The sequence below is a fragment of the Zalophus californianus genome, chromosome X (assembly GCF_009762305.2).
Source record: "Zalophus californianus isolate mZalCal1 chromosome X, mZalCal1.pri.v2, whole genome shotgun sequence".
Classification (NCBI taxonomy): Eukaryota; Metazoa; Chordata; class Mammalia; order Carnivora; family Otariidae; genus Zalophus; species Zalophus californianus.
In genome coordinates, this window is record NC_045612.1 from 57168895 (window position 1) to 57189849 (window position 20955).

The 20955-nt window shown below is 37.9% G+C and overlaps 1 protein-coding gene and 1 non-coding gene across 2 annotated transcripts in view; one reads left to right on the forward strand and one right to left on the reverse strand.

Moving 5' to 3' along the window:
• DACH2 (dachshund family transcription factor 2) overlaps window positions 1-20955 on the reverse strand; it is a 927084-nt gene that overhangs the window by 294127 nt on the left and 612002 nt on the right. The gene's annotated exons all lie outside the window — the stretch shown is intronic.
• On the forward strand, window positions 12645-12748 carry LOC113931643. The gene has a single exon (XR_003522804.1). It is a non-coding gene; the product is annotated as a U6 spliceosomal RNA (small nuclear RNA).

Sequence of the window (20955 nt, forward strand, 5' to 3'; positions counted from 1 at the left end):
TACATTACATCATTTGTTTTTGATGTAGTGTTCTATGATTCATTGTTTGCGTATAACACCCAGTGCTCCACGCAGTATGTGCCCTCTTTAATACCCACCACGAGGCTAAACCATCCCCTACTCCCTTCTCCTCTAGAACCCTCAGTTTGTTTCTCAGAGTCTATAGTCTCTCATGGTTCATCTCCCCCTCCGATTTCCCCCCTTCATTCTTCCCTTCCTGCTATATTCTTCTTCTTCTTCTTTTTAACATGTAATATATTATTTTTTCAAAGGTACAGATCTGTGATTCAACAATCTTACGCAATTCAGAGCACTCACCATAGCACATAACCTCCCCAATGTCTATCACTCAGCCAACTCATCCCTCCCAATCCCCCTCCATTCCAGCAACCTTCAGTTTGTTTCCTGAGATTAAGAATTCCTCATATCAGTGAGGTCATATAATACATGTCTTTCTCTGATTGACTTATTTTGCTCAGCATAATACCCTCCAGTTCCATCCATGTCATTGCAAATGGCAAGATCTCATTCCTTTTGATGGCTGCATAATATTCCATTGTGTATACATAACACATCTTCTTTATCCATTCATCTGTCGATGGACATCTTGGCTCTTTCCACAGTTTGGCTATTGTGGATATTGCTGCTATAAATATCAGAGTAAACGTACCCCTTTGGGTCCCTAGAGTTCTGTCTTTGCAGTAAATACCCAGTAGTACAATTGCTATATCTTATGGTATCTCTATTTTCAATTTTTTGATGAACCTCCATACAGTTTTCCAGAGTAGCTGCACCAGCTTGCATTCCCCCCAACAGTGTAGGACGGTTCCCCTTTCTCCACATCCCCGCCAAAATCTGTCGTTTCCTGGCTTTTTAATTTTAGCCACTCTGACAGGTGTGAGGTGGTATCTCATTGAGGTTTTGATTTGGATTTCCCTGATGCCGAGCGATGTTGAACATTTTTTCATGTGTCTATTGGCCATGTACATGTCCTCTTTGGAAAAATGTATGTTCATGTCTTCTGCCCATTTTTTGATTGGATTATTTTTCTTTGGGTCTTGAGTTTAATAAGTTTTTATAGATTTTGCATACTAGCCCTTTATCTGATATGTCATTTGCAAATATCTTCTCCCATTCTGTTGGTTGTCTTTTGGTTTTGTTGACTGTTTCTTCTGCTGTGCAAAAGCTTTTTATCTTGATGAAGTCCCAATGGTTCATTGTGCCCTTGCTTCTCTTGCCTTTGGCGATGTTCTAGGAAGAAGTTAGTGGAGCTGAGGTCAAAGAGGTTGCTGCCTGTGTTCTCCTTTAGGATGTGGATGGACTCCTCTCCCACATTTAGGTCGTTCAACCATTTTGAGTCTATTTTTGTGTGTGGTATAAGGAAATGGTCCAGTTTCATTCTTCTGCATGTGGCTGTCCAAATTTCCCAACAAAATTTGTTGAAGAGACTGTCTTTTTGCCATTGGACTTTCTTTCCTGCTTTGTCGAAGATTAGTTGACCATAAATTTGAGGGTCCATTTCTGGGCTCTCTATTCTGTTCCATTGATCTATGTGTCTGTTTTTGGGCCAGAATCATACTGTCTTGATGATTAAAGCATTGTAGCAGAGCTTGAAGTCCGGAATTGTGATGCCACCAGCTTTGCTTTGCTTTCTCAACATTCCTCTGGCTAGTTCCAGTCAAGTTTTCAGATTATTTGTTCCATTACTTTGAAAAAAAGTAGATGGTATTTTGATAGGGATTGCATTGAATGTGTAGATTGCTCTAGGTAGCATTGACATCTTCACAATATTTTTCTTCCAATCCATGAGCATGGAACGTTTTTCCATTTCTTTTGTGTCTTCCTCATTTTTTTTTCATGAGTATTTTATAGTTTTCTGAGTACAGATTATTTGCCTCTTTGGTTAGATTTGTTTCTAGGTATCTTAGGGTTTTGGGTGCAATTGTAAATGGTATCGACTCCTTAATTTCTCTTTCTTCTGACTTCCTGTTGGTGTATAGGAATGCCACTGATTTCTATGCATTGATTTTATATGCTGCCACTTTACTGAATTCCTGTATGAGTTCTAGCAGATTTGGGGTGGAGTCTTATTGGTTTTCCTCATAAAGTATCCTATCATTTGCAAAGAGTGAGAGTTTGACTTCCTCTTTGCCGATTTGGATGCTTTTTATTTCTTTTTGTTGTCTGATTGCTGAGGCTAGGACTTCTAGTACTATGTTGAATAGCAGTGGTGATAGTGGACATCCCTGTCGCCTTCCTGACCTTAGGGGGAAAGCTCTCAGTTTTTCCCCATTGAGAATGATATTTGCTGTGGGTTTTTCATAGATGGCTTTTATGATATTGAGGTATGTACCCTCTATCACTATACACTGAAGAGTTTTGATCAAGAAAGGGTGCTGTACTTTGTCAAATGCTTTTTCTGCATCTATTTAGAGGATCATATGCTTCTTGTTTCTTTTATTAATGTATTGTATCACATTAATTGATTTGCGGATGTTGAACCAAACTTGCAGCCCAGGGATAAATCCCACCTGGCCGTGGTGAATAATCTTTTTAATGTAGTGTTGGATCCTATTGGCTAGTATTTTGGTGAGAATTTTTGCATCCATGTTCATCAAGGATATTGGTCTGTAATTCTCCTTTTTGATGTGGTATTTCTCTGGTTTGGGGATCAAGGTAATGGTGGCCTCATAAAACGAGTTGGAAGTTTTTCTTTTTTGGAACAGTTTCAGAAGAATAGGTATTAATTCTTCTTTAAATGCTTGGTAGAATTCCCCTAGGAAGCCATCTGGCCCTGGGCTATTGTTTATTGGGAGATTTTTGATTACTGATTCAATTACCATAGTGGTTATAGGTCTGTTCAGGTTTTCTATTCCTTCCTGGTTCAGTTTTGGTAGTTGATACTCTCTAGAAATGCATCCATTTCTTCCAGATTATCTAATTTCCTGGCATGTAGCTGCTCATAATATGTCCTTATAATTGTTTGTATGTCTTTGGTGTTGGTTTGGATCTCTCCTCTTTCATTCATGATTTTATTTATTTGGGTCCTTTCTCTTTTCTTTTTGAAAAGTCTGGCCAGGGGTTTATCAATCTTACTATTTCTTTCAAAGAACTAGCTCCTACTTTCGTTGATCTGTTCTACTGTTCTTTGGTTTCTATTTCATTGATTTCTGTTCTGATCTTTATTATTTCTCTTCTCCTGCTGGGTTTAGGCTTTATTTGCTGTTCTTTCTCCAGCTCCTTTAGGTGTAGAGTTAGGTTGTGTATTTGAGACCTTTCTTGTTTCTTGAGAAAGGCTTGTGTTGCTATATACTTTGCTCTTAGGACTGCCTTTGCTGCATCCCAAAGACATTGAACAGTTGTGTTTTCATTTTCATTTTTTTCCATGAATATTTTTAAATCTTTTTTAAATTTCCTGGTTAATCCATTCATTCTTCAATAAGATGCTCTTTAGCCTCCAGGTATTTGAGTTCTTTCCGACTTTCCTCTTGTGATTGATTTCTAGTTTCAAAGCATTGTGGTCTTAAAATATGCAGGGAATGATCTCAAACTTTTGGTACTGCTTGAGACCTGATTTGTGACCTAGGATGTGATCTATCCTGGAGAATGTTCCAATGGCACTAGAGAAGAATATGTATTCTGTTCCTTTGGGATGGAATGTTCTGAATATATCTGTGAAGTCCATTTGTTCCAGTGTGTCACTGAAAGTCTTTATTTCCTCGTTAATCTTTTGCTAAGATGATCTGTCCATTTCAGTGAAGGGGGTGTTAAAGTCCCTCACTATTATTGTATGGTTGTTGCTGTGTTTCCTTGCTTTTGTTATTAATTGGCTTATATAACTGGCTGCTCCCATTTTAGGGGCATAGATATTTACAATTGTTAGAACTTCTTGCTGGATAGACCCTTTAAGTAAGATATAGTGTTCTTCCTCTCTTCTTGTTATAGACTTTGGTTTAAAATGTAAGTTGTCTGATATAAGGATTTCCACACCAGCTTTTTTTTTTTTTTGGTGTCCATTAGCATAGTAAATGGTTTTTCACCCTCTCATTTTCAATCTGGGGGTGTCTTTGGGTCTAAATTGAGTCTCTTGCAGACAGCATATCAATGGGTCTCGTTTTTTTTTATCCAATCTGATACCGTTTGTCTTTTGATTGGGCATTTAGCCCATTTACATTCAAGGTAACTATGGAAAGATATGAATTTAGTGCCATTATATTGCCTGTAAGGTGACTTTTACTGTATATTGTCTGTGTTCCTTTCTGGTCTCTGTTACTTTTAGGCTCTTTCTTTGCTTAGAGGACCCCATTCAATATTTCTTGTAGGGCTGGTTTTGTGTTTGCAAATTCTTTAGTTTTTGTTTGTCCTGGAACCTTTTTATCTCTCCTTCTATTTTCAATGACAGCTTAGCTGGATATGGTATTCTTGGCTGCATATTTTTCTCCTTTAGTGCTCTGAATATATCATGCCAGTCCTTTTATTTCTCCAGAAAGGGTTCCTCTAATATCTTCCATGCTTTTTTCAAGCCCAGTTAGTATCTTTAGAATCGTCATTCTTAACTCTAGTCCTGACATCTTACTTATGTCTATATTGATTAGGTTCCTGGCAGTCTGTACTGCCTCTTGTTCTTTTTTTGAATTGATTTTTTCCATCTTGTCATTTTGTCCAGAGAATAGATGAATGAGAGAACAAAATGCTAACAGGGTAACAACATCCCCAGAAAAATATACACTAAACAAATCAGAAGAGTCCTGAAACCAGGGGAAAAGAAAGGGAAAGAAAGAGAAAAGAAAGAAAAAAGACAAAAGAAAAAGATAAAAACAAACAAAAAATAAAACAAACAAAAAACAGAATATGATCAAATATTATCAAGCTGGTGCATAGATCAGTGCCACACACTAAATTTTTGGTGCATTTTGGTCTGTTAGAAGAAAGGCATCCCAAAATATTAAGGAAAGAAAAACTTATATATGTACAAAAACAAGGGTTAATACAATGAAGGGATGGAATATGACTGTAAAGATGAATATTATGAAGATTTTATGAAAGGAATTTATAAGAAGTTGGTTGAAAAAGAAAGAAGAGTTTTTTTAAAAAAAAAAGAAAAGGAGAGAATGTGATCAGGCATGAGACTAGAACAAAGCCACACACTAGATATTTAGGGTATATTTTGGGCTGTTAGAAGAAACTGTATCCCAAAATTTTAAAGAGAGAACTTACATATATATATATAAAGTTAACTACTATGAAGGGATAGAATATGACTCTCATAATGAAAAATAAAAAGTTTTTTTTAAAAAAGGGATTGATAAGATGTTGTTTGAAAAAGGAAAAAAGAAAAATTCAAAAAAAAAGAAAGAATAAGTTAAAAAAATTAACCTTGAAAGGGTGAAGAATCATGGGGAAAAAGCCATGAATTCTATGTGCAGTATTTCCCTAGTGCTGGAGTTCTGCCTTTCTCATTGATCGGTAAACTTGGTCTTGGCTGGGTGTTATTGCTGATCTTCTGGGGGAGAGGCCTGTTGCTGTGGTTCTCAAATGTCTTTGTCAGAGGCAGAATTGCCCCGCCCTTGCCGGTCTGGGCTAAGTAATCTGCTGGGGTTTGCTCCCGGGAGCTTTTGTTCCCTGCAAGCTTTCTGTACAGCTTTGGAGGATGAGAGTGAAAATGGTCGCCTCCCAGTCTCCACCCCAGAGGAGCTGAGAATTTGGGACTCCACTCCTCAGTGAGCCCCCAGAGAAAAGCAGTCTCTGTCTCCGGGCACACTCCGTGCTTATGTGGCCTGTGATCAAATGTTTCTATCTCTAGCACACAACCCCATGCAGAGTCTCCAAACCCAACAGATTCTTGTGGTGCACACCCACCCTGCTCCTCCTGGGAAGAAAGGGGAGTCTCCCTGGATCTGCCTCTTGTTAGGTCCCTGCTGGAAGAGCAGTGGCCTGACTGTGCCGCAAATCATGGTTTATGGCAAACCTGAGCTGAGAGCCCACTTCTTGGCTCCCTCTCTGCAATGGGCTTCCCCGCTCTGACACCGGGAAGCTCTGCCACACTCAGGCACCCCAGGTCTTTCTGTGAACCCAAGGTTCCTGAGACCACACTGTCCCAGCGACGGTTCCACCCCCACTTAGGCACTGGAGCAACATCCCTCAGCAAAGCCAACTTCTAAAAGTTCTGATTTTGTGCTCCTGTGCTTTATCACTTGCCAGTAGTGGCTGACGGAGGCCCCCTCCCCCGCTGTTTATCTTCCCGAATATCACCTCTGATTCACTTCTCCACATGTCCTACCTTCCAGAAAGTGGTCGCTTTTCTGTTCAGAGAGTTGCTGCTATTCTTTTCTTCGATCTCTTGTTGAGTTCGTAGGTGTTCAGTATGGTTTGATCCCTATCTACCTGAATTCCTGGGACCAGACAAAATTTAGGTCTCCTACTCCTCCGCCATCTTGCCCTTGGGTCTCAATAAATGTTTTCTTATCAGAAAAAAAGTTAGTAAATATAAAAAGTAAAATGTGTCTTTTCTCAGTAGCATATAGATGTATGTTGTTGTTGTTGTTTTTATCCATTCTGACACACTATGTCTTTGGTTTGGAGCATTTACTTCGTTCACATTCAGAGTTTTTATCAATAGATATGTATTTATTCCCATTTTATTACTTGTTTTGTCATTGTTTCTGGAGATTTTTCTATGTTCTTTTCCTTTCTTTCTCACTTTTGTTCTCTCCTTTCCATTCAGAGTTCCCTTTAATATTTCCTGCAGGGCTGGTTTAGTGGTCATGAACTCCTTTAGTTTTTATGTGTCTGGGGCCCTCTTTGTCTCTCCTTCTCTTCTGAATTACTACCTTCCAGGATAAAGTATTCTTGGCTGCTTATTTTTTTCATTCAGCACTTTGAATATATCATGCCACTCTCTCCTGCCTTGCCAAATTTCTGTTGAGAAATCTGCAGCCAGCCTTATGGGTCTTCCCTTGTAAGTTAAGGACTTCTTTTTTCTTCTTGTTTTTAAGAATTTTTCCTTTATAACTATATTTTGCAAATTTAATTACAGTATGTCTTGGTGTTGGCCAGTTTTTGTTTATTTTGATGGGAGTTTTTTTGTGTGCCTCCTGGATTGGATATTTTTTTCCTTCCCTTATTAGGGACGTTTTCAGGTATTATTCCTCAAATAAGTTTTCTGCCCCTTTTTTCTCACTTTCTCCTCTGGTACTCCTATATTACAAATGTTATTAGATTTGATGGAGTAACTGATTTCCTTAAATTTATTTTCATATTCCATAATTCTTTCTCTCCTTTGTTCAGCTTCATTATTTTCTATTATTTTATCTTCTACATCACATATTCATTCTTCTGCTTCTTCCAACCTTGTGTTCATTGCATGGAGCTTGTTGACTATCTCTGTTATTGCATTTGTCATTTCTGACTTATTATTTTTAACACTTTTATCTCTGTAGTAAGGGCCTCTCTGAAGTCTACCATTCTTTCCTCAATCCCAGTGAGTTTCCTTATGATTGTTGCTTTAATTTCTCCATCAAGCATGTTACTTATATCTGTTTAACTTAGATCTTGGGTTTAAAGATCGTTTCCTGTTCTTTCATTTGGAATGACTGCTTGGCATTTTGTCTAAGTGTCTGCCTTCTTTGTGTTAGAAAAACCCATTATGTTTCCCATTCCTGAGAGTAATGGCTTTATGAAGAAGAGATTTCATAATGTCCAGGGCCTCCAGCTTCAGTGTGTCTCTGTTGTGTGTTGTGTGTGCTCTGCTGTTGTTTTTTGGCTGTTCTATTCTTCAGGCCAGTTATCTGCAGAGGCTCTCCTTGCCTGCAGTGTGCAGTGTTTGGTCCTTGGCCAGAATGTGGTTAGTTTCAACTAGGTGAGCTCTAGTCAAGTTGTGAAATAAGAACTAAAACTACTTTCACTAGAACTGAATCCCTACAGAAATATCTGGTCAGGAGATGTGGTGTGGACAGCAGTTTCTGTGTAGAGGTCCACTGCACTGGTACTGAGGCAAGTTTGACTGAGAAAAGCAGTCCAGCCAGAGCACAGGAGTGTGGGACTTGGTGTAAGCAAGTAAGGCAACCAGTGTGGGTGCTGTGTTGGTTCTGGAAGATGGTTCTTTGTTTATGCTGATGGTTGGGGAAGGGAAGTGGCACCAGCCAGCTCCCCCAGAGAAGCATCTCCCTGCATGCTGCCTCTCAAGTTGCACTCTGAGAAGAGTGAATAATCTCCTCCCTGTGTGTCCCAGTTATCTTTCAGATCTCTGTTTCTACACTATATGTCTCTGTGTTGTTTGACTGCCCCCTTGCCAGGAGTAGCACAGTGCCCTCTGTCTTCTATTCCAGACAAGACTGCTGTCTTTTAAAACTCCAGGCTTTACAGACATAGTGTGGGTGGAGGCTTGTTCTGGTCTTCTGGAGGAGGGGACTACTGTGCTGGGGTTGATGCAAGCTTGACCAAGAAGGGTAATTACACCAGAGCACAGAAGGGTGGGACTTGCTGTAAGCAGGTTAGGCAGCCAGTGTCAGTGCTGAGCTGCTTCCAGCAGGTGGCTCTTGTTTACGCTGAGGATGGGGGAGGGAAATGGCAGGAGTCATCTCCTTTGTCCCCAGAGAAGCTCCTCTCAGGGAATCACCAGGGAAGCACTCAAAGAAGAGCAAATAATGTGTGCCCCAGGCATTCTTCAGATCTCTGTTTCCATGCTGTCTGCCCCTGGGTTGTGTGTCTGCTTTGTCTCCAGGAGTAAGGCAGTGCCCTCAGGGCTCTATCTCAGCCAAGCCAACTATTTTGTTGTGGTTGCAAGAACTCAAAATATCAGTCCCTCTCATTTCCCCAGCCAATGGCTTCGAGGAAATATTCTCCTTGTGTGTTCCCCTGTGTGCTCCTTTATTGCTCACCCTTCTCTGCAACCATGGCTTCTGCCACACTGTAGCACCTGTGATCTGTTTATCCCTTAAACCACATTACCACACTTCTTAACTTATTTGATGTGGCTTCTTCTCTCCTTTTTGTTGTGGAGTTTGTTCTGTCAGTCTTCAGGTTGATTTCTGTGATATTTAGAATGATTTGATAGTTATTTAGTTGTGCTCCAAGGATGAAATGAACCTAGGGTCCTCCTAATCTGTCTTCATCTTAATTCCCCCATGATCATTTTAACTGATGAAGAAAAAGCATAAGTACAACATCCATTCATGATAAAAACCTTCACCAAAGTAGGCTTAGAGGGAACATTCCTCAACATAATAAAGGCCATATATGAAAAACTCGTAGCTAACATCATACTCGATAGTGAAAAACTGAGAGCTTTTCCCCCAAGATCAGGAAAGATGTCCACTCTCACCACTATTGTTCAACAGTTACTGGAAGTACTAGCCACAGGAATTAGACAAGAAAAATAAATAAAAGGCATTCAACTTAGTAAGAAAAAAACTATATTGTCACTATTTGTAGATAACATGATACTTATTGTATGTTGTAAACCCAAAAGCCTCCATCAAAATACCATAGAAGTGATAAATGAATTCAATTAACTCACTAGATATAAAATCAATGTACAGAAATCTGTTTCATTTCTTACAATAATAATGAAGCAGCAGAAAGAGAAAGTAAGAAAACAATTCTATTTACAATTGCACCAAAAAGATTATAATACCTAGGAAAAACTTACCAAGGGAAGTGAAAGAGCTATATCTGAAAAATATAAAACTTTGTTGGAAGAAATTGAAGATGACACAAAGAAATGAAAGAAATTCCACGTTCATCAATTGGGAGAACCAAGACTGTTAAAATATCCTTACTATCTAAAGTGATCCAAAGGGGGAAAAAAAAGTGATCCAAAGATTTAATGCATTCTTTATCAAAATCCAACAACATTTCTGAGAGAACAAGAGCAAACAATCCTAAAATTTGTATGAAACCACAAAAGGCCCCAAATAGCCAAAGCAATCTTGAAAAAGAAAATGAAACTTGAGGTATCACAATTCCAGATCTTAAGATACGCTACAAAGCTGTTGTCATCAAATATTATGGTCCTAGCACAAAAATACACATATAGATCAATGGAACAGAACAGAGACCCCAGAAATAAATTCATGCTTATACTGTCAATCTATGAAAAAAGAAATAAGAATATGCAAAAAAAAATGACAGTCTCTTCAACAAACTGTGTTGGGAAAACAGGACAGCCACATGCAAAAGAATGAAACTGGACCACTTTCTTATACCGTATACAAAAATCAACTCAAAATTGATTAAAGATATAAATGTGAGACACGAAACCATGAAATTCTTAGTAGAAAACCTCACCAGTAATCTCTTTGACATCAGCCATAGACACATTTTCCCTAGAATATATCTACTTTGGCAAATGAAAGAAAAGCAAAACGAAGTTACTGGGATATACCAAAAAGAAAAAAAAATGTACAGCAAAGGAAACAATCAATAAAACAAAAAGACAACCCTCCAATTGGGAGAAGACACTTGCAAATGACATATCCAATAAGAGGTTAAGATCCAAAATATATAATGAACTTATAACACTGAACACCAACAAACCACAAACAATCCAATTAAAAATTGGGCATTATACATGAGTAGACATTTTTCATAGAGGACATACAGATGGCCAATAGACACATGAAAAGATGCTTGACATCACTCATCATCAGGGAAATACAGATCAAAACCACAATGAGGTATCACATCATATCTGTCAGAATGGCTAAAATCAAAAATACAAGAAATAACACCAGGTGTTATATGGAAGTGTTGAATCACTATATTGTACACCTGAAACTAATATTACACTGTATGCTAACTAACTAGAATTTAAATAAAAACTTAAATAAATAAATAAAAAGAAATAACAAGTGTTTTCAAGCCTGTAGAGAAAAAGACACCCTCATGCACTGTTTGTGGGAATGCAGGATGATGCAGCCACACTGGAAAACAGTGTAGACATTCCTCAAAACACTAAAAAGAGAATTAACATGTGATCCAGTGTTTCCACTACTGGGTATTTACCTAAATAATATGTAAACACTAATTTGAAAAGATATATGCACCCTTATGTTTATTGTAGCATCATTTACAATAGCCAAGATATGGAAGAACCCAAGTGTCCATCCATATATGAATGAATAAAAAAAATGGTGTATATATATAACAGAATACTAATAAGCCATAAAAAATGAAATCTTGCCATTTGCAACAACATGGATGGATCTAGAGGATACAATGTTAAGCCAAATAAGTCAGTCAGAGAAAGAAAAATACCATATGATTTAATTTATATGTACAATTTAAGAAACAAAATAACTGAACAAAGAAACAAACAAAAACCCCAGACTGCTAAAAATAGAAAAGAAACTGGTAGTTGCTAGAGGGGAGGTGGGGGGGATGGGTGGGTGAAATACGTGAAGTGATTAAGAGTACACTTATGATGAGGACTGACTAATGCATAGAACGGTTGAATCATTATACTGTGCACCTGAAATTAATATAACACTGTATATAATTATACTGGAATTAGAATTTTTAAAAAAGTAACAAATACAGAAGACATGAACAGACATTTTTCCAAAGAAGACATCCAAATGGCCAACAGACACATGAAAAAGTGCTCCACATCGCTCAGCATCAGGGAAATCCAAATGAAAACCTCAATGAGATATCACCTCACACCCATCAGAATGGCTAAAATTAACAAGTCAGGAAACAACAGATGTTGGCAGGGATGCGGAAAAAAGAGAACCCTCCTACACTGTTGGTGGCAATGCAAGCTGGTGCGGTCAATCTGGAAAACAGTATGGAGGTTCTTCAAAAAGTTGAAAATAGAGCTACCATAGGATCCAGCAATTGTACTACGGGGTATTTACACCAAAGATACAAATGTAGGGATCTGGAAGGGTACGTGCACCCCAATGTTTATAGTAGCAATGTCCACAATAGCCAAATTGTGGAAAGAGCCAAGATGTCCATCAACAGATGAATGAATAAAGAAGTTGTGGTGTATATATATATACACAATGGAATATTAGGCAGCCATCAAAAGGAATGAAATCTTGCCATTTGCAACAACGTGGATGGAACTGGAGAGTGTTATGCTGAGCGAAATAAGTCAATCAGAGAAAGACATGTAACATATGACTTCACGTGAGGAATTCTTAATCTCAGGAAACAAACTGAAAGTTGCTGGAGTGGGAGGGATGGGGTGCCTGGGTGATAGACATTGGGGAGGGTATGTGCTATGGTGAGTGCTGTGAATTGTGCAAGACTGTTGGATCACAGATCTGTACCTCTGAAACAAATAATACATGATAATGTTAAGAAAAGAAGAAGAAGAAGAAGATAGCAGGAGGGCAAGAATGAAGGGGGGGAAATTGGAGGGGGAGATGAACCATGAGAGACTATGGACTCTGAAAAACAAACTGAGGGTTCTAGACGGGAGGGGTGTGGGAGGCTGGGTTAGCCTGGTGATGGGTATTAAAGAGGGCACGTTCTGCATGGAGCACTGGGTATTATATGCAAATAATGAATCATGGAACACTACATTAAAAACGAATGATGTAATGTATGGTAATTAACATAACATAATCATAATAAAAAAAGAGACAATTTAGCCAAAAAAGGTAACAAATACATGTATATACATATATGGATTTTTGCTTCATTAACACATACGCTAAAATTAAAACAATACAGAGAAAATTACCATGACCCCTGGATAAGGATAAAAATGCAAATTTGTAAAGCATTCCATATTTTAGGTGATGATTGCATGATGATGTGAATGTACCTAATACTACTGAACTGTATACTAAAATGGTCTAAAATGGTAAATTTTATGCTATGTATATTTTGTTACCACAAAAAAGAACATATTTGTTCAAGTCACTAATCTCCTACGATCAAAAACTGATAACAAAGTTATAAAAAAGAAGAGACTATTAGTTTCTAGTATACTACCAAATTTGTGCCTATTTTTCTTCCGTAGTTGCTTAAATAAAGTATTTAAGTTTCAGTTCAAACATGTTAAGCAAAGTTAATTTACATATTTTTAACCACACAAATGAAGTATATAATTTAAAATGATACAACAGTGATGGAAGGGAAGAAACAGGATGCTCCCTGAGAACATGATGGGAAACACACATTGAATTAGGGGGACCTCTGAGACAGAGAGAGGGAGAGTCAAGAAAAGTGACCCAGGGGGGCCTGACTTATGAAGGCTCTCAGGCAGGAAGCGCTCACTGGAGGGGCGTGTGCAGCCTGTAGGCCAGGCTGAGGACCAGGTCAGTTTGGCTCTGAGCTCGGAGGGAAAGCTTGGATGGGCTTCAAGCATGGGAGGGGCGGAATCAGATGTGTGCTGGTGGGGAGAATGGAGGGGAAGCTGGTGGAGACACAGCATTTGGGCCTCTACAATTTTTCAGTGTGGTGAGGCCTCCTCTCTCAGATTTCCCTGCAGTTCATCTCTCTGACTTGGCCCCTCACATTTTGAAATGTGTTTGACTATAACAACAGAGTCAACAAGGACATATGCAATAAGATATATAACATCTTCACTGTAAGTTTAATTTATAAAAACAGTCACAGAAGAGAGTTACATTCACAAAAGAAAGTTGAAAAGAATACTCATACGTTGTCAATTCACTTTTGATTTGCAAATCAACAATAACAGTAATTGACAGAAGTGCAGCCTAATTTTGGACAATTTGGTTTGGCTCTGCAGCAGTTAATACCAAAACATAGAAAAGAGAGGAATAGAGTAAATTAACATTAACAGCATTGATAGAAAAACCTGGCCAAGTTCAAATATATAACAAAAACCAAGTTTACCTTAAGATAGTTTCCAGATTGATAAGGAAATTCAAATCACTAAATGTATTTTGAAATATGCATTTGAGAAAATCAGAAGATGTTTAGGAAGATATACTTTAAGCATTTTCACTTAGGATATTAATTTTATTTTTTATTTTTTTAAGATTTTATTTATTTAACAGAGAGAGACACAGCGAGAGAGGGAACACAAGCAGGGGGCGTGGGAGAGAGAGAAGCAGGCTTCCCGCTGAGCAGAGAGCCTTATGTGGGACTTGATCCCAGGACCTTGGGATCATGACCTGAGCCGAAGGCAGACATTTAACGACTGAGCCACCCAGGTGCCCCTAGGATATTAATTTTAAAAAGTGGTTATTTCTATGGAGGTTCATTCTCTCTACATGGTTTGTTTGGCCACTGTAGCTATAAGACTTGTATCCTTGCTGCTGTTTGGAAAGTTGTTTCTCCCTGTGTGGAAAACCAGCAACACACTTCAAAATTAGAGCAAATGAATACATTTTTTTTTTTTAGATGGAAAATTCAGGAGGGGAACTTCCTATTCATTTTTCTTTAGAAATAGAATAAATGGGAAATTAGCCTCAAATTAAAATCTATTTTGGCCTAAATTTAATCTCTAGTGCTAACTTCTTTGTAGCAGCTAATGAAAATTCAAATGTATTCTGTGTTTGTTCAAAAGGTATCAAACTGCCATTCGAAGAATATTAAACTTCAATAACAAATCACGTTCCTAAAACATAATTGACTTCCTGAAGATCACTGCCATTTGTGACTTTTAAGTACCTGGTCTTCCCTCAGATATGCCATATAAATGCCAGAGAATGACGTGTACAATCAATTCTCCACTCTTCTGAATAGTAGTTATACAATACTGCTATGCTACATTGCCACAGAAAGCTACTACAATGATCCTGTGATTTTTTTTCAACATTATGACATTTTGCATTCTAAACACTTAGATATGACTTAAAGACTGAAAAATCCAGCAAAACATATAGAAATGTTGGTTGTTAAAAAAATCTGCATTTTTAAGATGATTAGTATATTTATGATAATCAAAAGTGTAAATTATAACATCAAGAAAGACCTGAGAAAACTGCAAGGATAGTGCTTGTCTAGCCCAAATAATGATGTAAAGAATACTGTATGAGATCAGAAAGGCTAGATATTAAAACTCGGTTTACCTATAGCTGGTTATAAGCCTATCTGAGTCACTTGACCTCTCGGAATCAATTTTCTTGTCTTTAAAATGAGTTTTAAGGAAGCAAACAAGATGTCCTTTGTAGGTGAATAGATAAGTAAAATATGGTATATGTAAACAATAGAATATTATTCAGTGCTAAAAATAAATGATCCAGCATGTCATGAAAAGACATGAAGAAACCTTAAATGCATATTACAAAGTGAAAGAAGCCAATCTGAGAAAGCTATATACAGTATGATTCCAATTAAATGGCATTTTGGAAATCATAAAGCAATGGAAAAAATAAAATGATCAATGGTTGCCAGGGATGGGTGTGTGTGGGGAGATAAATAGAGCACAGCATTTTGGAGGCAATGAAAACACTCTGTATGTATTATAATGATGGATATATGTCATTATGTATTTGCCAAACTCATAAAATATACAAAACCAAGAGTGAACCCAAAAGTAAACTATGGACTTTGGGTGATAATGATGTATCAATGTAGTTCATCATTGGTGATAAATATACCATTCTGTTAAATGATATTGATAATAGGAAAGGCTATGCATATGGATAAGTATGAGATATAAAGGAAATCTATTCACTTTCATCTTAATTTTATTGTAAAGCTAAATCTACTCTAAAAATATTGTCTTTAAAAAATGACGTTCAGGGAACTCTACCAAACATTTAAAGAAGAAATAATACCCATTCTTCTAAAGCTGTTTCAAAAAATATAAATGGAAAGAAAACTTTCAAACTCATTATACGAGGCTAACACTACCTTGATACCAAAGCCAGACAAAGATGCCACAAAAAGGAGAATTGCAGACCAATATCTATGATGAACATGGATGTCAAAATTGTCACCAAGACACTAGCCAATAGGCTCCAACTGTACAAAAAAAGGATTATTCACCATGACCACGTGGGATTTATTCCTGGGCTACAAGGGTGGTTCAACATCCACAAATCAATCAATGTGATATATCATATTAATAAAAGAAAGGACAAGAACCATATGATCTTCTCAATAGATGCAGAAAAAGCATTTGACAAAATACAGCATCCTTTCTTGATTAAAACTCTTCAAAGAGTAGGGAGAGGGGGAACATAAATCAAAATCATAAAAGCTATCTATAAAGAGTCCACAGTGAATATCATTCTCAATAGGGAAAAACTGAGAGCTTTTCCCCTAAGGTCAGGAACACAAGGATGTCTACTCACACCACTGTTGGTCAGCATAGTATTGGAAGTCCTAGCCTCAGCAATCAGACAATAAAAAGAAATAAAAGGCATCCAAATTGGCAAAGAAGAAGTCAAACCCTTACTCTTAGCAGATGGCATGATACTCTATGTGGAAAACCCAAAAATTGCTAGATCTCATAAAGGAATTCAGCAAAGTTGCAGGATATAAAACCAATGCATATAAATCTGTTGCATTTCTATACACTAACAATGAGAAGGAAGAAAAAAATTAAGGAATCAATCCCATTTACAATTGCACCAAAACCATAAGTTACCTAGAATAAATCTAAGTAAAGAGGTAAAGTATCTGTAGTATGAAAACTATAGAACACTTACAAAAGAAATTGAGGAAGACATAAAGAAATGAAAACACATTCCATGTTCACGGATTGAAAGAACAAATATTGTTAAAATGTCTATGCTACCCAGAGCAATCTACACTTTCAATGTAATCCCTGTCAAAATACCATCAACATTTTTCACAGAGAGAATAAATAATCCTAAAATTTATATGGAACCAGACAAGACCTCAAATAGCCAGAGGAATGTTGAAAAAGAAAACCAAAGCTGGTGGCATCATAATTCTGTACTTCAAGCTATATTACAAAGCTGTAATCATCAAGACAGTATAGTACTGGCACAGAAACAGACACATAGATCACTGGAACCGAATAGAAAACCCAGAAATGGACCCTCAACTCTACGGTCAACTAATCTTCGACAAAGCAAGGAAGAATATCCAATGGAAAGAAGACAGTCTCTTCAACAAACGGTGTTGGGAAAATTGGACCGCCATATGCAGAAGAATGAAACTGGACCATTCACTTACACCATACACAAAGATAAACTCAAAATGGGTGAAAGACCTAAATGTGAGACAGGACTCCATCCAAATCCACAGGCAGGAACTTATTTAACCTTAGCCACAGCAACTTCTTCCTAGACACTTCTTCATAGGCAACAAAAACAAAAGCAAAAATGAACTATTGGGACTTAATCAAGATAAAAAGGTTTTGCACAGCAAAGGAAACAGTCAACCAAACCAAAAGACAAACTACAGAACGGGAGAAGATATTTGCCAATGTCTTATCAGATAAAGGGCTAGTATCCAAAATCTATAAAGAACTTATCAAACTCAACACCCAAAAAACAAAAAATCCAAACAAGAAATGGGCAGAAAACATGAATGGACATTTCTCCAAGGAAGACATATAAATAGCCAACAGACACATGAAAAAAACACTCTGCATCACTTAGCATCAGGGAAATACAACTCACAACCACAATGAGATACCACCACACACCACTCAGAATGGCTAAAATTAACAAGTCAGAAAACAACAAATGTTAGCAAAGAGATGGGGAAAGGGGAACCCTCTTACACTGTTTGTGGGAATGCAAGCTGGTACAGCCACTCTGGAAAACAGTATGGACGTTCCTCAAAAAATTAAAATAGAGCTACCCTATGACCCAGGAATTGCACTACTGGGTACCCAGAGGACACAAATGTAGTGATCCAAAGTGACACCTGCACCCCAATGTTTATAGCAGCAATGTCCACAATAGCCAAACTGTGGAAAGAGCCCAGATGTCCAACAGATGAATGGATAAAGAAGATGTGGTATATATGTATATACCATATGGCTAAGAATTCTTCTACATCATATGCAATTTTTCTTTTTCTTTCTTTCTTTCTTTCTTTCTTTCTTTCTTTCTTTCTTTCTTTCTTTCTTTCTTTCTTTCTTTCTTTTTCTTTCTTTCTTTTCTTTCTTTCTTTTGTAGAAAAAATTTTATTACAGTCATATACAATCAACAAAAATGGGAAATAACTCAAATATTTAATACAAAGTTATGCTACATTCATATGATGAAATATTGTGTAGCTATTAAAATAATCTTCTTAAAGAACCTTAATGGATGGTACATTTTGACAAGGTTATTATTTAATTTAATTTTATTTTATTTTATTTTTCTTTCAAGTTTTTATTTAAATTCCAGTTAGTTAACATATAGTGTAATATTAGTTTCAGGAATAGAATTTAGTCATTCACCATTTACATTATATACATATAATGGAATATTACGCAGCCATCCAAAAAAGAAATCTTACCATTTGCAATGACATGGATAGAAATAGAGGGTATTATGCTAAATGAAATTAGTCAGCCAGAAAAAGACAATTATCATATTATTTCACTCATAAGTGGAATATAAGAAACAATGCAGAGGATCATAGGGGAAGTGAGGGAAAAATAAAGTAAGACAAAATCATAAAGGGAGAAAAACCATAAGAGACTCTTAACTATAGGAAACAAACTGAGGGTTGCTGGAGGGAAGATGGGTGGGGCGATGGGGTAAGTGGGTGATGGGCATTAAGGAGGACAAGTAATGTAATGGGCACTGGGTGTTATATGCAACTAACAAAACTGAACCCTACCACTGAAACTAATGATACATTATATGTTAACTAATAGCATTTAAGTAAAATAAAAAATTTAAAAATGAGGTTCAATCCAATGTTAATTTTCAATGAGTCTATGTGGAATACATTACTTCCAAGATAACAATTTATTGACTTGTCATTTATCAATTTTATATGTAAATCCTGTCTCCTTTACCTAGTCTGCAAGCTCCATACTAGGAGAAAATGAATTATTCTTACCTTCGCATTTCTTGATGCCAGACACTGTATTGGGTTCATGGTGGTGTCCAGTGAATGACTGGAGAATAACCAAATGGGTGTTGTGAAGGGACATGACCAGGAGGAAGAAAAAGGGCTACTTGCCCAACAGTAACAATTGTGTGTGATTCTCTAGTAATAGGTATATTCTTCAGTCTCTCCAAAATCACGTTCTGCCTGACCTTCCTCCAAGATGTAATAACAAATGTGAGTAGTGAGCAAAGACAGAGATGGTTGTCAAACACTGAAAGTGGCAATAACTCTGCCTTTATTTTACTCATTCACTGTCTGATGATGCCATTCTTTATGATCAGCTTATGCTTGTGCCTACTGAAGCACTATATGTCAAATATCTGTTCTAGAAAGCAAAGCAATGTGTTACATTGAACATAATTTTAGAACAATTTTGTGACAGAACTTGTCTTATTCTAAATTTAAAGAACACATGAGAGCAGGGGGAAAAGATGGTGGGGGAGTAGGGGACCCTCTTCCAACCAGTCCCCGGAATTGAGGTAGATATCTACCAGACCACTCTGAACACCCACAAAATCAGCCTGAGATGTAAGAAGATAGATCTGGATCTCTACAAACAGAAGAGCGCAGGTGGTTGGCTTTGAGGTATGAAACGGGGAGCCCTGATTCCAAGAGCAGATATTGGAGGATAAATGGCAGCAGGAGGGAGCCTGGCCATGGGGATCCTACACCACCAGTGAGCGATAGCCTCCCACGCTGGAGACGGTAGCACGGGGGAAAGGACTTTAGATGGAAACTGGAGTGGCGGGGCCACGCATGCAAACTGTAGGTGGCTGGCGGTTTTACAAGCACAAAGGGCAGAGACATGCCCCTGACATGAAGGCAAGGACTGTGAGCACTGCTGAGGGGTGCACAACCCAGGACGCTGCAGTTTATAGCAGCACAGACAGAAACGGAGATAGTGTGGCCTGGAGAGTTCACTGAAGAAAAGACTGCGATCTCTCTGCTCTGAGGCAGAGGATTGGAAAGGGTCTCTTCTGCTCTGACTCTCAGAAGAGATGAGAAAGTCCACCAGGGAAAGCCACCAGACAACAAAAGCCCCCAAAAACTGATTTTTTAAAATTTTTTATTGTTATGTTAATCACCATATATTACATCATTAGTTTTTTGGTGCAGTGTTCCATGATTCATTGTTTGTTCATAACACCCAGTGCTCCATGCAGAACGTGCCCTCCTCAATACCCATCACCAGGCTAACCCATTCCCCCTACCCCTCTCCCCTCTAGAACCCTCAGTTTGTTTTTCAGAGTCCATCATCTCTCATGGTTCGTCTCCCCCTCTGACATACTCCCCTTTACTTCCTCTCCTGTTATCTTCTTCTTTTTTTTTTCTTAAAATATGTTGCGTTATTTGCTTCAGAAGTACAGATCTGTGATTCAACAGTCTTGCACAATTCACAGCGCTCACCATAGCACATAGCCTCCCCAATGTCTATCACCCAGAAACCCCATCCCTCCCACCCCCAACCACTCCAGTAACACTCAGTTTGTTTCCTGAGATTAAGAATTCCTCATATCAGTGAGGTCATGTGATACATGTCTTTCTCTGATTGACTTATTTCACTCAGCATAACACCCTCCAGTTCCATCCACGTCGTTGCAAATGGCAAGATCTCATTCCTTTTGATGGCTGCATAATATTCCATTGTGTATATATACCACTTCTTCTTTATCCATTCATCTGTCGATGGGCATCTTGGCTCTTTCCACACTTTGGCTATTGTGGACATTGCTGCTATAAACATTGGGGTACACGTATCCCTTCGGGTCCCTACATTTGTATCTTTGTGGTAAATACCCAGTAGTGCAATTGCTGGATCGAACGGTAGCTCTAATTTCAACTGTTTGAGGAACCTCCATACTGTTTTCCAGAGTGGTTGCACCAGCTTGCATTCCCACCAACAGTGTAGGAGGGTTCCCCTTTCTCCACATCCCCGCCAACATCTGTCGTTCCCTGACTTGTTAATTTTAGCCATTCTGACGGGTGTGAGGT